The sequence below is a fragment of the Macaca fascicularis genome, chromosome 15 (genome assembly GCF_037993035.2).
Source record: "Macaca fascicularis isolate 582-1 chromosome 15, T2T-MFA8v1.1".
In the NCBI taxonomy this organism is placed as follows: domain Eukaryota; kingdom Metazoa; phylum Chordata; class Mammalia; order Primates; family Cercopithecidae; genus Macaca; species Macaca fascicularis.
Genome location: NC_088389.1, coordinates 84,807,501 through 84,824,141, shown reverse-complemented (window position 1 = coordinate 84,824,141; position 16,641 = coordinate 84,807,501). Strand labels below are relative to the sequence as shown.

Here is a 16,641-nt window from a genome sequence, read left to right as displayed (position 1 = left end):
ATGACAAAGGCTTCTGCCTGGGATCTGTGGATCCCAGGTTCCATTCATCAGCATGTGGTTCATGTGGCTATACACCAGGCCAACTGGATAGCATTTAATGCAGCACCAGGCCTTCTGTGAAGACAAAACTGGTCCTGCTTTGTCTGTGGGCTTCTATAGGTTGTTGTGACTTGAACAGATCTGTTTACGCTACATTTGCTATGGCAACGTTTATCTGATATGGACAAAAGATTCTTGAATTAATAACACTTGACTCAGGCCTATGATTCAACAAGAGGTATTCAAACTGTTTAAGTGAAGGCGATGTTTTCTTTGAAGCCAATTAATACAGCAACAAACCTTTGGCTGAAGTGATCCAAAGTGCAGCAAGTAAGTGTTACCATGTTCTGTAAACCATCAAGCTAACCCTGCAGTGAGTGACTGAAGAGGGAAAAAAGAAATAAATGCACATTCAGTTGGCATAAATCTCAGATCATAGCCCAGGCAATTTCACATTTTAAGAGGGGACTTGCAGAGGTGGCTTTTGTTCAGTCTGACAACATTTTTTACCTCAGCTATAAAGTGTAAGAAGGCCCTGAACACAGAAATGACTGTGAATTCACCTTCCAACCTTCTTTGCCCCCTTGACAATTGAAGGCTATAGCTGGCCCAGTCCTCCTTCAACCTGTCCCTGAGCTGTAACCCCCACAGGGGTCAGGTGACTTGATTTGATGGCAGATCTTTTCTGAGAAGCAGATGTAGCCCCAGGGGCTCAGGTAAATGGCTTTCCCTCCTTTCCCCCTAAAGCTCCCAAACAGAGGTTTCCTTTTCTTTCCTCCATTGAAAAATTGCCAGCACTCTATACTGTACAGCTAACCCAAAAACAGGCAACGGAGAATGATGTTAATTTAAACTTCTGCCTTATTAAGTAACAAAACCCAGAAATAATGTGATCAAAGCCAAAAGACACAAACTTCTGCCATCTTTCTTGAGATAAAAGCAGTAAAACACCCATTAAATGAAGGAGGCTTGGACACTTAATAAAAATAGCTAATTAAGTGTTGGAGTAACTTAGCGTTTTGCCTCATGAGTCCTGCAATACTCAAGACTAGCCTGTATCCCTTCCAATCTCACTCCTTCCTGCTGTGGTTCAGGCCATCACATAATTCTTTTTTCGTTCCCTTCATTATGTGCCAGAGACTGTTGTACATACTGGGAGTACAAAAGTGAACAGTAGACCAGATTCTGGCTCTGGAGCAACTTATACTAGTAGTAGTGGATTTGGTGAGCAGGACAGAACAAGAGGTGTTAAATTCTTACACAAAATAAATCAGCATAAGAAGAATGAATGGGGGTGGGAGGAGACAGGGCTGTGTCTTGGCCATCTCATCAAAATCCTGAAATGAAATGCCCATAACAGTTTCTCCCTTGGAATGGACCGCTTCTCTTTTCGTGTGTCCTGTTATGGAGTCTATTTTTCAACGGTGTGAGTGAATTCAGTGCTATACAAGTTTTCTTCTCTCTTCTTCCTCCTCTTCTTCTAGTCTGCAATATTTTTGAAAATGCCTACAATATGCCAAGTATACAAAAAATAAAAGAGGCCCAGTGCTCAACCAACCAGGGCCCACCATCTGGCTATGAAGGCGGAAGTTCACATCAATAACCCTCATCAGTATAAAGCTGTGGTTTCCTAACTTTGCCAGGTGACAGAGCTATGAGCGGTGAGTTTAAAATGCAGATGCCTGGAATCCACCCCAGATCTTGCCCAAATGAAGTAGTGTAGAGTGGGAGGGGGACAGAAACACTTGAATTTTAATCAACCCCTCCCACATTAATGTAAACGTAAAACGAAAGTTGAGACAAAGATTGAGATCTACAGTATCAAGGAAAACACACCAGACTTAAAGGGCAGAAGTTACTAAAGCTCCTTAGGACAGACCCGCGGGCTTATTAGGTTTGGGATTCTGAGCTTTTAATAGTAGCTAGCCCCAGGTGCAACTCATTCAATGGAAACATTAATGAAACAAGATGTAAGTTCTAATCCAGAATAAATTTGGTTCGGATTCCTGTGTAATAAAAGAAATCATATCACCTCTGATTAGTCTTGTGTAATTTAAATGAAATAAAATATGAAAGAACTATTGTTGTATTTTGCAGATAATAGATGTTCTGAAATTGACAGTTTTCACTAGCCTTGGCTTCCTTCTATAGATCTAGATCAATGTCATAAATGCTGCAGTGGGATTTGAATTTCACTTCAACTTTCCTTCTTTTTTTTTTTTTTTCCTATGAGCAGGAAAATATTTAAGAGAAAAACATTCTTGTTTCCCATTTTTCTTTGTAGTCAGTACTAACGGATGGATTTTTTTTCCTTTTGCCTCCAGCCATTTTGATGAGAAAAGCACAGATAACACTCATCACTAGAAGCTGACTATGTACACACTGGTAGCCAGGAAAATCCTAGAAACATAGGCTAGATGGACTTCTCAGGATCAACTGACCCAGCCCTTCTGTGTTTTACATCAGAAACCTGGGGGCCAGAGAGGGTAAGTAATTTGTCCACAGTCACAGAGCCAGCTAACGGCAGAGCTGAGACAAATACCTAATGAAATGGTGATTTTCAAATTTTCTTTCTGTAGTCTTGCACCCCAAAGATCATGAAGGAGATAGGGAGCGGATGAAAAGAGTGGAGGGATCCTCCAGTCTTACTTCAACTAGAGAAAGTCAGCTTTTTATCTCTTTTGTATAGTTAAACGTCCTCAGTATAATTTCACTTGAAGACACAATTTTACCACTAAAGATAATTGAAAAACCCTGCACTATACCACCATGGAGTTTCTGTCACAGGTTGTATTATTTGTTTCCTTCCTATTACCTAACTCATTGCAACTGTTACAAGAAAGCAATAAAATGATTTTAGGCATTGTGCTTGGAGCCTAGAGTTTCCATGTTATCTTCCATCCAAATGTCCTTCTTCCCTAAAATAAGATCAAAACATCACGAAACTTTCACTGAACATGTACAAGAGAACAAATTAATACAATGTGACCCCGTAGGTTTAAGATTACAAGTGCTTAGGGGATAGTGAAAACCAAATAAGGGAAGTCGTCTCAAATATAGTGTTGTAGATTTGGAAATAATTAATTAGCTCTTCATTATTAGAAAAGTATTTCAAATCTGCTTATGGTTAGAAGGTTAATTTACTTTTCCATTTTCCCCTTAAGACTTTTTAACAAAGGATAAGTAAAAAGTCTAGCTAGGATTAAAGGTAGATGTGCCAGGGGGTGCTACTTGCTTACCCAATGGCCATTCTCTCTTTGTGAACAAACATCAGTTTTACTGAAGGAGGAAATGGGCTTATCTAAGTATGTATCCGACCTCCCTTGCATTTGGGGGATGTCACGTGATTGTATTATGATCAATGTGATAGGTGTATAAACGAGAGAAGAACTCCCCAAATATCTCTTCAAACAAAAATTGGCACATTTTTGCCTCTTACTCACCCAGTTTTTCCTGTCTGAACATGGACATGACTGTTGGCATACCAGCAGTCATCTTGAGAGCAGGAGGATAGGAGTTACACCCTAGGGCTGGGTGCGGTGGCTCACACCTATAATCCCAGCACTTTGGGAGGACAAGGACAATGGATCACTTGAACCCAGGAGTTCAAGACAGCCTAGGCAACATGATGAAACCCTGTCTCTAAAAGAAATGCAAAAATTAACGGGGTATGGTGGCACAAGCCTGTAGTCCCAGCTACTTGGGAGGCTAAGGTGGGAGGGTCACTTGAACTTGAGCCAGGGAGATCTGATTGTGCCACTGCACTCCAGCTTGAACAACAGAGCAAGACCCTGTCTCAAAAAACAAACAAACAAACAAAAAAGTGTTACGAATGGAAGAGCACAAAGCTAGAAAGGCCTTAAGTCTTTCACGGCGGGCCTCAGCCTGAGTGCCCATCTCCAAATGTGTTTTTCATGAGACAAAAATAAACCCCCAATGTCTCCAAGCCACCATTTTGTCATTGTTGCTGTTGTTTGTTTTGCTTTCTAATATTTGTTACTAGCAACCAAACAGAATTCATAGCTTAGCAGGCAAACCAAAGTACTAAAAATGAAGCTAAGCTTAAAAGCATTTCCTATGTAACAGGAAGCATTATCTGCCAAAAATCTGCCCAAGAAAGCTTGTTCAGGTGAGACTTCCTGACTTTTTTATGTTTTTCCAGCACTGAAAGGTTGGAAAGTGCACATGAACAGTAAAGTACATGGGCAGCTGTCCAAAGAGAATGATTTTATGTTTACCCAGCACCATACAATGAACAGTGCTGGATACGTGTTGTCCATGTGTCTATATTCCTAGGACTCAACTGAATAAAAGAAAGTGAAAATTCAAATCATTTTCAAGACAGACTTGTGGTATGTGAAAAAGCCATTTAGGGCACAACACTAACTTTGACAAGACCATTTTCAGACTTGCCATATGACTGTAATATTAAATGACATCCATATCTACCACCCCTTTAGGAAGCCTCTGTATCAGTTCTCTTAGGCAAGGTAGACTAAAAAGCATAACACCACTGAGTCTCTAGTAGGGCTTCCAAAGCCATGACGAAGCATAGGAAGTGTGCATTGAACACATTTGTATACGTGTCATGTATAGAGAACAGCAGAGTCAAACAGAGCATGTCTTTTGAAGTCCTGAAGTTGACTCATGAGCTGGGTGGAAAATGGCATTGAGAGTGTTTCCCTCTGGCCTCTGCAAGATGGAGGCAATCGACCACCCTCAGGATATCTGCTCAGCAAGGCACTGGGGATATCACCAGGGAGCACAGAGGCACTCAAATACAGTTATCAGCAGACACATCAGCAAACCGGAGAGCCAAGGGTGTGGCCATCTGAATACTAGAAGCACCCTACCTCAAAGACCTTCAGTGGAGACCCCAAATAGGAAGGACCAATAGTGGCCAATGATGCTGATGGACACATAAAAGATTGTGATTTACCTGGCAGCAGTTTTATTTTCTATAGGCAGGCAACACTCTATACTTACATAAGACAGATTATACAATATAAGTGTGTAATTGACAGATATACAATATATTCTATGAATTAAGAATATACTGACAGATACAACAGATACACAATATATCCTATGAGTTAACCATGGAAAGTGAGGCTTACAGAGATTAAATAAATTGTCCAATATTATATAACTCATAAGTGCCAGCCAATATTCAAACTCAAGGCTGTCTGCCTCTAAAGTGCATACCTATAAATCCTATACCATGTAAGTTCTTTAAGAGGAAGACCTTCCCAAAGTTGGTGGCTAGGGACCCTTACTGAAGAGTTGTAACTAAAGCAAGGGTCCTTTTGCTTTGTGAAAATGTTGGTGCTAACCTTTTAAGTGGTGGTAGAGTGATGCACAGCATTGGAGTGTGGAAGTGTCCTTGTGTTCTGAGAAGAACGTGTGTTGTGTGTTGACTTCTCCCGTGGATGCATGAGGTACATGTGAACAGTGGGTTGGAAGACAGCCTGCAAAGCTTTAAACTCCACCCAAAGTAAATAAATGCATCTTACTGGGTTTTTTTAAGGCAGTTGTGGCCATATATTAAAATTTGAACTTTGTGCCTCAGGAATGGGGAACAAGCACAGGGAAAGTAGAGGAAGCCATAATCTAGAAAAATAATGGAATTGCTTGTTATAGGGTACCACCAAAGCTTAACTGTCTCTGTGACAGTGATAGTGCATAATTTATTTGAACTTATTGCAATGTTCAAAATAGTTCATGAATCTCTCATTTCCATCTTCATGAATCTACAAGGAATCTAAAGACTCTTAAGTTGGAAAACAACGGGCCTGGGGAAACTCACTATGGGGAAAAGTGCAGAGGGTAAGGGAGAAATCACTATCACAGAGACAGTTAAGCTTTCGTGGTGCCCTGTACCAAGCAATTCCATCGTTTTTCTAGATTATGGCTTCCTCTACTCTCCAAAACCCGTGATTGTTCCCCATTCCTGAAGCATAAAGTCCAAATGTTAATACATAGCCTCGACTGCACTAAAAAATCCAGTAAGAGCCGCTAGGTGCTGCTGTGGACTGTGGGCCGCTGGGGTAGGTGAAGGATCCCAAGATGGCTGGGCAAAAACTTGCTCTAAAAACCACTGACTGGGTAACTTCTTGGGAGATCATACCCTGAAACCAAAAGGCCATTGCTAATTCCCTGACATCCTGGAATGAGACTCTCACCTCCAGATTGGCTATTTTAACTAAAAATCCACCAGCTATCGACTGGACTTACTACAAGACCAATGTGGCCAAGGCAGGCTTGGTGGATGACTTTGAGAAGAAGTTTAATGCCCTGAAGTTTCCTGTACCAGAGGATAAATATACTGCCCAGGTGTATGCTGAAGAAAATGAAGATGTGAAAATTTGTGCTGAGTGGGTGTCTCTGTCAAAGTCCAGGATTGGAGAGCATGAGAAACAGCTGGAGAAGATAAGGAACTTCATTCCATTTGATCAGATGACCACTGAGGACCTGAACGAAGCTTTTCCAGACACCAAATGAGACAAGAAAAAGTATCCCTATTGCCTCACCAACCAATCGAGAATTTATAAAATTGAGTCCAGGAGGAAGCTCTGGCCCTTATATTACACATTCTGGACATTCAAAATAAAAATAATTATGTAGAAAAAAACCCAGTAAGATGCATTTATATACCTTGGTTGGAGTTTAAAGCTTGCAGGATATCTTCCCCCCCCACTGCCTTCATGTACCTCATGTGTTTACTAGAGAAATCAACACACAACACGTTCTTCTCAGAACTTAAGGACACTTCCACACTCCAATGCTGTGCATCACTTTTTACCACCAACTAAAATGCCCTTCCTTGTTCCCCACATGGCTAAATATTACCTGTTCTTAAAGGCCTAGCTCAAATGTCAACTTCTTCTAGAAGCTTCCTTCAGGCCTGATGCCCTACTTTACCTCTGCATGGCCCAAACTGAATTGCCCTAAGAGAATGTATTGCCCTTTTCACTTTTGTTATATCTCCATTTGACACTGTATTGTTGTTTATTTATTTCGCTTAAGTGTGTCTATGAGCTAAGTACCATAATTTATTCATATATGAATCTTTAGAACCTTTCAAGTTTCTGATATATATTGGACAATGAAGATAGAATGCTTGAATACATTTTATAATATATACAAATTATGTATATTTATTGTGTACAATATGATTTTTTTTAAACAGAGTCTTGCTCTGTTGTCCAGGCTGGAGTGTAATGATGTGATCTCAACTCACTGCAACTTCTGCCTCCTGGGTTCAAGCGATTCTCATGCCTCAGCCTCCCAAGTAGCTGGAATTACAGGCGTGTGCCACCATGCCTGGCTAATTTTTGTATTTTTAGTAGAGAGAGAGTTTTGCTATGATGGCCAGGCTGGTCTCGAATCCCTGGGCTCAAGTGATCTGCCCTTCTTAGCCTCCCAAAATGCTGGGGTTACAAGTGTAAGCTGTAACCCCAGCACAGGTGTAAGCCGTGCCTGGCCAATATGATGTTTTGAAATAAGTATACATGTGGAACACTCAATCAAGCTAATTAACTTTTGATTGACCAGGTGAATGTCTTGGGTATAACAAGTAATCCAGGTGCTCCCCTTTCGGCACTCACCATTCTGACCTTCGAGCTACTGATTGCTGAATAGATGCTATGGTGTGATCTCATTCATTCCACCTTCAGCAAGCAAAAGGATCTCCTGAATACTCAGTGGAAATGTGTCTTCCTGTAACTTCTAACCCTTAGTTCAACTTGTGTTTCCTTGAGTCTAAGTTACATCAGTCTTCCATGTGATAGAAATTCAGTATTTTACACTAACAGATGACCCAATCCTTCCAGATAAGCTTTTCAGATAAAATATCAACAGTATTATCAAGCTCAGTTTTTCTTTATACTTACTGTGCTTACAGTAACTTTCACATTAGCTCTTTAGGGTAAAATATAGTTTCCCAAAAACTGGGGATGTCACAGCTACATCTTTGCAATGAGAGTAGGAACTTGGTCAACCATTAGTGTTCAGGTTCTGGTCACAGGTGTGTGGATTGGAGAGCATCTGCTTTTTCACAAAGAGCAGCTTAAACAATGGAGGCCTCATGGGAGACAAGGTGTCCATCATTATGTGTGAGGCTTTGTGTCCGGGTTAGCTGACCAGTTCAGAGAAATAGAAGAGTCGTCTAGGAAAGTTTCCTCAACTTCTCCTCATCAAGATATATTTAATACTCTAGATTATTCTCTGCTGTTGTTCCAGAAAATAACTTAATGATTTTCTTCCTCCTCTTTCTTAAATCGGAAGCAAGACATATACTACCTGAGCAATATGACCATGCCATATTAGGCTGTGCTTGTTGGAATAAGGAGTGTCTGCCTTTAAAGGTAAATCAATACATGGTTCTAAAGGATGCCACAAGTTAAGCAACATAAATAATTACATTAGGCTTCAGTAATCATTTGGGATCCATCTGGGGGAGAACAGCACAACCAAAAACCCAAGCTTGCCTCTGCAGGTGAAGCTCCAAAAAGCTCAGGCTGGGTCTCAAACAGTGATTCTCAACTCTGCACATTTGATTCACCTGGGGAGCTGTTACCACTAGCCAGGCCCACTCCTTTATGAGACTCGAACGTGAAGCCAGTATTGAGAATCACTGGCATAGAAAGAAAATGGTGGCCTGTGGAAGTGGGGGTCACCAGAGAAGCTGGGAACCCCTCAGAAAGAAAGTCCCCAACATCAACAGAGAGCAGCTAATTTTGCTCATTATCCAAGAGCCTTGGACTACTGTGCCTGTGGTCTCCTCAGGTGAATAAAACCCGTATGTCCCTGGGTGACCAAGCCAGTTACCACTTGGTGGTGGCTCCAAGCCAAGCAGCACATTCCCTCTGCTTGCTTCTCCCTCATAAACTTCTTGGTCTGCCAGATTTCCTCAGAGGGAGCCTCAGGACACAAAAAGAATGGGGAGGTCAAGGCAGCTGTGGTAATAATACCTCCCAATATTGTAGCCTTCCTTAACAATCATCCCTTACCTAACACTGCACTGAGGAGGACACAGAGCAGCCCAATAATAATGATCACATTGGTAATTATCTAAATATCTGCTATGTGGTACCAAGCTAGACGCTTTCCATATATTATATTTTTTGCAAACGTATATTATCTCTAGTCAATGAGGATATCAGAGCTCAGAGTGTTTAGTTAACTTGCCCAAAATACACAAGGCTAGAACGAGCCCAAATCTATCTGGCTCTGTAACTCATGTCTTTCTATGTCATATTGCCAGTCCTTAACTCTTACCTACTACAGAGTGTCATTACCTGATCCTGAGATTAAATGAAGTCAGCCCAAGAAAATACCTCGGGGAAAGTGGAAAGCATGGGGCCAAGAGATTAGTGACTAGTGTCATTCATACTTCAATGTGTACGAGTTCTCTAACTCCCCTTCTGTTAGTGAGAAGGAACCAGGCAGAGGGAGAGATCAGTTGGGATACTCTGGAGAACCAGAATTTGCATTTTACCAAGCACTGGGGAGGGAAGGGGAGAGGAGAGCAAAGAGGGGACTGAGTGTTCAAAGGGGTCAGATAAGGCCTAGGTAATTTAACACGTATAAACTTTGCTTTCCCCCCCCTAAAACTTGCTCCTCCTCTCTGCTCCTGCCAAGCAAAACTCATTTAATTCTTGTGCGATTAACCAATAATCATGGGAATGCCAATAAGTCAAAGGCAGGGAATGGATTTCTAGTTTCATAGCTGCAACTTGAGAAGACCGATCAGGAAGTTGGTGAGAAAAAGAGGTAGAGAGGGAAGGAGGAGCATGGTTTGGGGTCAAAGGTGTAATAAGGGGGAAAAAACAAATGAACAAAAAAACCAAGGTTAAATTTTACTCTGTGCTGAGATTCCACTCTTTTTGACCCTAGCCAGAAAAACCACCTTTGTCCCATGGCAGCCAACTGGAGGGCCAGCGCCTACATTTTAGGTTAAGCCAAGAAGTGAAAAACCTAACTTTCAGTTTGGGCATGCAACATTCCCGAGATTGGGTTAAATTCTTCCCTGGTCTCCTCTTCTCTCATCCAAACAAGGGGAGGTGGGTGCTCGTGCTGACAGAAGGAGGGATCTCGTCTCTCCCTGGAGACCATATCTGTACACTGCTTCTTAGGTCCTTCCCTTGGCATAATCAAAAGGCAACTGCAGAAAGCCCGTGGTCAGATGGACTTTCCCACGATACCAAGTTAGCACCATGTCAGGTCAGAAGAGTTCTCTGAAAGCCAATACAAACAGAGCCAGGCATATTTCCCAGAGGGACATCCCCTTTTCTTGGCCAATGTGATGTCCAGATTGTTTCTCAGCTTGGCTGCTGCCCACACATCCATACTGGCTTTGATTTTCAAATCTCCCCGAATGACAAGCCTGCTCCCTCAGCAGGGACTGAGAGCAACGGTGATCTTGGGAATCAGAAAAGGGGAAACCCTCCCTGTCCTCTATCCCTGCTGTGCAAAGAAAGAGAAAACTAATAAAGTGTGATGTGGAGGTGATGCCTGATGAAGGTGCACTGGAGGAAGGAAGGCTGAAATACAGTGCTAATCAGACAGGAGTCTGAGAATTTTAAGAAGCCGAAGTCTGTTTTTATCCCCTTTGAAATTAGAACCTTAGGGGCACTAAGTTTGGCCTCAATCTATGGGGCTGTCCATAAATTCATCTATAAAAAGGTCAAGAAGTGAGAGATCCAAAACGGATCACGACAATGTCTAGCATCCTTTCTGGTCTATTATGTACCAGGCATAATTCTTTCATTTCTTTTCTTTTCTTTTTCTTTTTTCTTTTTTTTTTTTTTTTTGAGACCGAGTTTTGCTCTAACTGCCCAGGCTGGAGTGCAATGGCACGATCTCGGCTCACCGCAACCTCTGCCTCCCAGGTTCAAGTGATTCTCCTCCTCAGCCTCCTGAGTAGCTGGGATTACAGGCATGTGCCACCACACCCAGCTAATTTTTTATTTTTAGTAGAGATGGGGTTTCTCCATGTTGGTCAGGCTGGTCTCAAACTCCTGACCTCAGGTGATCCGCCCACCTCGGCCTCCCAAAGTGCTGGGATTACAGGTGTGAGCCACCGTGCCCGACCGTACCAGGCATAAAAAATGATCTCATTTAATTCCCCACAACAAACTTTAAGGTAGGTCTTATTTTTTCCTTTTCATAGATGAAGATACAGCGGTCTCGAGAATTTTAGTAATTCACCCACAAATTTTGGTTCTCTTTGGGGCATTTGTCACCATTTGCCTCATTTATTTCTATTGAACTAGAGTTGCTCTCAGAGTCTACTTAACCAGGAAACACTCATTAGAAGCCTTGCCCTGAACCATGGAAAAAGAAAGCTTGGGCCGATTTTGCTTACCCTTGTGTCCCCAGTACAAATCCTGGTGCTGGCATAGTTGTTGTTAATAAGATTTTATGAGAAAATGAGAAAATGAAAATGGTCCATCTTGGCTCCTGCTTTAAAGTGAACTATCTTCCCTAAGTTGGAATTCAAGAAGCCTGAAAAACTGATGTCCAAGACATAATCTGATGCCAGATTATATGAGATTCATAAATGATCTTTCTCTCAAGAGTGTTTCAAAGCAAGACTGGACTACACTCCTATACTCTGCCCCTTTCTAGTTGGCTGGATGTATTTCCATGTCTGTGGCCTCTGCTTATAAGCTTTTGATTTGCAGAAGTGTCAAGTCTGAAGATGAAGCTTAGCCATGTGAAATAAGGCACTTAACAATTCCTCGTTGAAAAATCACAGAAATTTTTTTTAAAGATATGTTTTACCCTCTTATCTATATTTATTTCCTCAGAAAAACAAAAAGAAAAGAAATAGGCTGGGTGTGGTGCCTCACGCCTGTAATCCCAGCACTTTGGGAGGTTGAAGAGGGAAGATCATGAGGTCGAGTGATGGAGACCATCTGGCCAACATGGTGAAACCCCATCTCTGCTACAAATACAAAAACTAGCTGGGCGTGGTGGTGTGTGCCTGTAGTCCCAGCTACTCGGGAAACTGAGGCAGGACAATCACTTGACCTGAGAGGTGGAGGTTGCAGTGAGCCGAGATCACATCACTGCACTCCAGCCTGGGTGACAGAGTGAGACTCCATCTCAGAAAGAAAGAAAGAAAAGAAAGAAAGAAAAGGAAAGAAAAAGAAAGAGAAGAAAGAAGAAAGAAAGAAAGAAGAAAAAGAAAGAAAGAGAGAAGAAAAAGAAAGAAAGAAAGAAAGAAAGAAAGAAAAGAAAGAAAGAAAGAAAAGTTCATAGGATTTCTTTTCCTCTTTTGCAGGAAAGGCAATTAAGATATACCTTCTTTAAAATAGTAAAATACATGTAATTTTCCACCTTTAAGACAAACAGTTCTCCATTTGTGGGGAAACTTCTGAAAATAGATGCATCTGCCCCAGTGCCAGAGCTTTGACACTGGTGTGTCTGTCTGAACTCACAGATCCGTTTTTCAGTATGTTGTAGGTAGTCTGCTCTCCAGCGTGGCCATGATTAATTCTCTCAGCTCTGAGGAGGAGGAGGAGGAGGCCATTTGAGATCCTGAACCCCCACCTGGTTATGCCTCACTGTTGACTTCCATACCTGCCCAGAGCAGTATGTGTTGGCTTTGGCATGTGTAAGGCCAGGCATTGCCATCAATGGAGTTCATTGTTTCACAGCAGGCACTTGCACCTGCACGGCAGGCTCAAACAATAAGTCCATACCCAAAACCCCTCCTTTCTCCTCAGGGCACCTACTATGAAAGAAAACTTGTTGAGGCCTGGAAGCCCACTTTCATCATAATTAGGCTTCTGGGCCGACAGTTAACCACCACTGTCTCTTGGTGAACACATGAAGCTACTTCCAAATCTTGGGTACCTGCAAAGCCATGGGGCAAGGCAGAGTTAGTATTGGCTCTGTGCTCCTCTTGCCTCTGAAGAATGTTAGGCTTCAAGAATGCAGAGCACTACACATGCTATAATTCTGTCCTGTGACTTCTGGATGCTTTAGTTTTCACAAGGGCACAAAGCAATCAGGCATTCTCATAATCCTGAGATGTGTGAGAACATCAGGAGTGAGAGACCTGGTCACCTACCTGAACCAGGTCTTAACCAGAGTCACAACATAGCATCCCACACTGCAGTTCATGTCTTTCATATTCAGGTACACCTGGGTTTGAATCTTGGGTCCAACATATTAATAATGCATGAATTTGGAGTAAACTGCTTAATCTCTGAATCTCTCTTTTTTCATCTGTAAAATGGAAATGATTATGCTTATTTTTGAGAATTTAATTTAAAATAATGGCTGTAAAATACTAAGCACAGGTTCTAACCCACAGTATTAAGTCCTTAATAAATTATAGCTATTACTCTTGTTGTTTCACTAAAAGCCCAATGATGAATTCAGTTTTAAAATAGGGTGGTAGAATAACTGACAATATATTGAGTTTTGAATGTCCACCTTCACCAAAATGTATTGAGGTGTATAATTTTGAAATTGAAATTGGTGACCAAACTATTATTACACATCACACAAATCCTAGAAAACAGAGATCAGTGGTTGCTTTGGTTTGTAGTTAAAATTTGGGGTTAAGAGAATTCTGAAATCTTCAAGTTCTATAATATTTAAAAAAAAAACACACACATACTTCATTGGACCAAATTTTAAGACATATGTTAAGCAGTTTAGGTCTTCTAGTCAGATGCTATTTAAATTTATTATTTCCCACTATTTGTTGGGACAAATCACTTCATCTCTCTGTGCCTCAGTTTTCTCATCTGTGAAATAAGAGTATTATCAGTATACTTCTCTTTTATCAGTCTTATGAGGATTAAATAAGATAATACAAGTAAAAGACTTAGCCCAGGGCATGACTCAGTAATAATTCAACAAATGGTAACTCCATTTACTCTTACATTGCTGCCAACAAAACTGTTTCCCTCTTATCTGAAATGTTTCCTGCCCTCTACCATCCTCTGTGATGGACCTTTGTCACTGTTAACAGGAAAATCTTGACATTGGTGGCTTGGTTATTTCTAACAGGTGCTATTGATTTGACTTATTTCTCCTCACAACCTTCCTTTAAACCCAACAGAGAATGTGCACTGAGGCTTCTCACCAGAGGGGCAGCCTGTGGGAATGGTGCTGCATCAACAGAGAGCAAGAAGGGGAGATGCACCAAAGCTGGGGTGGACAACATGGATGGCACTGGCCCAGGTAACACGCTCATGATTTGATCAGTATTCCCAGCGGGGACATAAGCTAGAACCTAGTTTGATTTCAGGCTACCCAGGCAAGAGGTCACTGTGAATATTAATGTGATCTCTACCAGACCAATGGGTTTGTGTCTTCACAGCTGAGATTCCAGTACTCCCAGGATTTGGTAGTATACCTTTTATTCCAAACCTCAAAACATATTTGGGTATTTTTCTGCTTAAATAATCATCTTCTATGCTAAATTTTTATAAGGACATAAAATTAAATGTGCTTACAAGTTTAATAAGTTAATTTTAGAGATAAGAGTAGATATAATTGGAACTTCTCAGGAAAACTGTATATGTATATGTTGTATTTGTGAAGGACACAAATGTATCAGAAAAAAGTCAAGAACATTTAAGAATTGTTTCATCTCTACTGTATTCTGTCTAATCAGTTAGTTAATTAGGTAAGAGCTAGCTATAATTCTGTGATGATTGTGGAGTAACATCTAAAATGTAAAACTGCTAGGTTTATAAAAAAAATTGTGGTCTTAATTATTTCCTATTACCCAAGAATGTTATTTACATTTTTTTAATATTTTGGGTTTTCCCCCCTAATTTTAATATGATTCTTGCTTTTTTCGGGCTTTGTTGCACACATTAAAATATTAATATTTGCGTTCATTAAAGGTGATTACCTTCTAGTTTGCATATGTTGTTTCTTCCAAAAGAAGCAAGCAAAGGCGACTATTACTTTCTTTCCCTTCACTTACCCTGCCTATGATGTGAATAGGATAGAAAGTACAACTAAGCGCCGGGCACGGTGGCTCACGCCTGTAATCCCAGCACTTTGGGAGGCCGAGGCCGGCGGATCTCGAGGTCAGGAGATCGAGACCACCCTGGCTAACACAGGGAAACCCCGTCTCTACTAAAAATACAAAACATTAGCAGGGTGTGGTGGCGGGCACCTGTAGTCCCAGCTACTTGGGAGGCTGAGGCAGGAGAATGGCGTGAACCCGGGAGGCAGAGCTTGCAGTGAGCCGAGATTGCACTCCAGCCTGGGCAACAGAGCTAGAATCCGAATCAAAAAAAGAAAAAAGAAAAATAAAAAAAAAGAAAGTACAATTAAAATTAGGTTTAACCCTACACTTCTTAATATATGTGTTTTTCTGAAAACTCTGGAATGGAAAAGAGTGCTTATGTTTACAAATAGGGTGAGACATGTTTAAGTTGTCATTATCTAATCTGAACACTAATTTGGAACTGATTACCTTGCTGGATTAAGAAACAATCTCAGCAGTTTCACAAATAAAAGTTCACAATATGTCCATATACTCCCACTTCTGCATATTCTTGAAATCCAGTTTACATTAAGTCTTGCGTAGAATATGCTTTAATAGACGTCGACTTTTTTGGCATAGAAAAATCAACCATTCTCGATTCAATCAGTCTCCTATTTAATAAATCAAGCAATAATTATAAGGCAGTTAAGAAATGGGGATATTGAAATATACTGGATAATTTGGTAGGGTACTGGAAACACCAGGTTGTTTATGTGATTTTTACAAATAAGACAAAGAACTGAGGTAGACATGGATATTGTGCTAAAATTTTGTTTTCAAATATTTTAATTTGAATTTCTTATTATGCCAACGTTCCAACATTGTCATTCTTTTTTGTTTGTTTGTTTGGTTTTGTTTTGAGACAGGGTCTTACTCTGTCACCCAGGCTGGAGTGCAGTGGTAGTGCAATCTTGGCTCACTGCAGTCTCAACATCCAAAGCCCATCTCCCACCATAGCCTCCTGAGTAGCTGGACTACAGGCACATGTCACCACAACCAGCTAAGTTTTGTGCTTTTTGTAGAGATGGGGTTTCACCATATTTCCCAGGCTGGTCTTGAAATCCTGGGCTCAAGTGATCCACCTGCCTTGGCCTCTCAGAGTGCTGGGACTACAGGCATGAGCCACTGCTCCAGGCCTGTCATTTCTGTTATTTCTCTGAATAGGTGTAAAGGCTTATACGTTTTGCACTAACATAGAAAATTTTGATTCTGCAATATTGGATAAAAATGTGAGCGTTATTGGGAGAAACATGTGATAAGTACAGGGTGCATTCTCTCAAAATTCTAAGTCTCTTTCTGGGAATAATCTCTGTACCTTGTGGGGTGTGGGTACAGGACACTGGTAGAGGTGGTGGGGATGGATCCAATAGAGCCGTGGGCCATAAAACAATGCAGATCCCATGCATTTTCCTCAACAGTCACATGTAGGAGAGGCAGTGAGGGTGTTCTGTAAAATAACAAGCCTCATATGTAAAGGCAGCGCATGAGCCGCCTACAGTTCCAGCTGTTCTTATTTAATGTAAATGTCCCTCTCCAGGTCTTCACAACCTCTACCCTCCCATTGTTAACTCTGC

At 41.2% G+C, this 16,641-nt stretch overlaps 1 pseudogene; it reads left to right on the top strand.

Annotated features, from left to right (window-relative positions):
• Positions 1 to 6,105: 6,105 nt before the first annotated feature.
• On the top strand, positions 6,106 to 6,590 carry LOC102116179 (ATP synthase subunit d, mitochondrial pseudogene; annotated as a pseudogene).
• Positions 6,591 to 16,641: the final 10,051 nt, after the last annotated feature.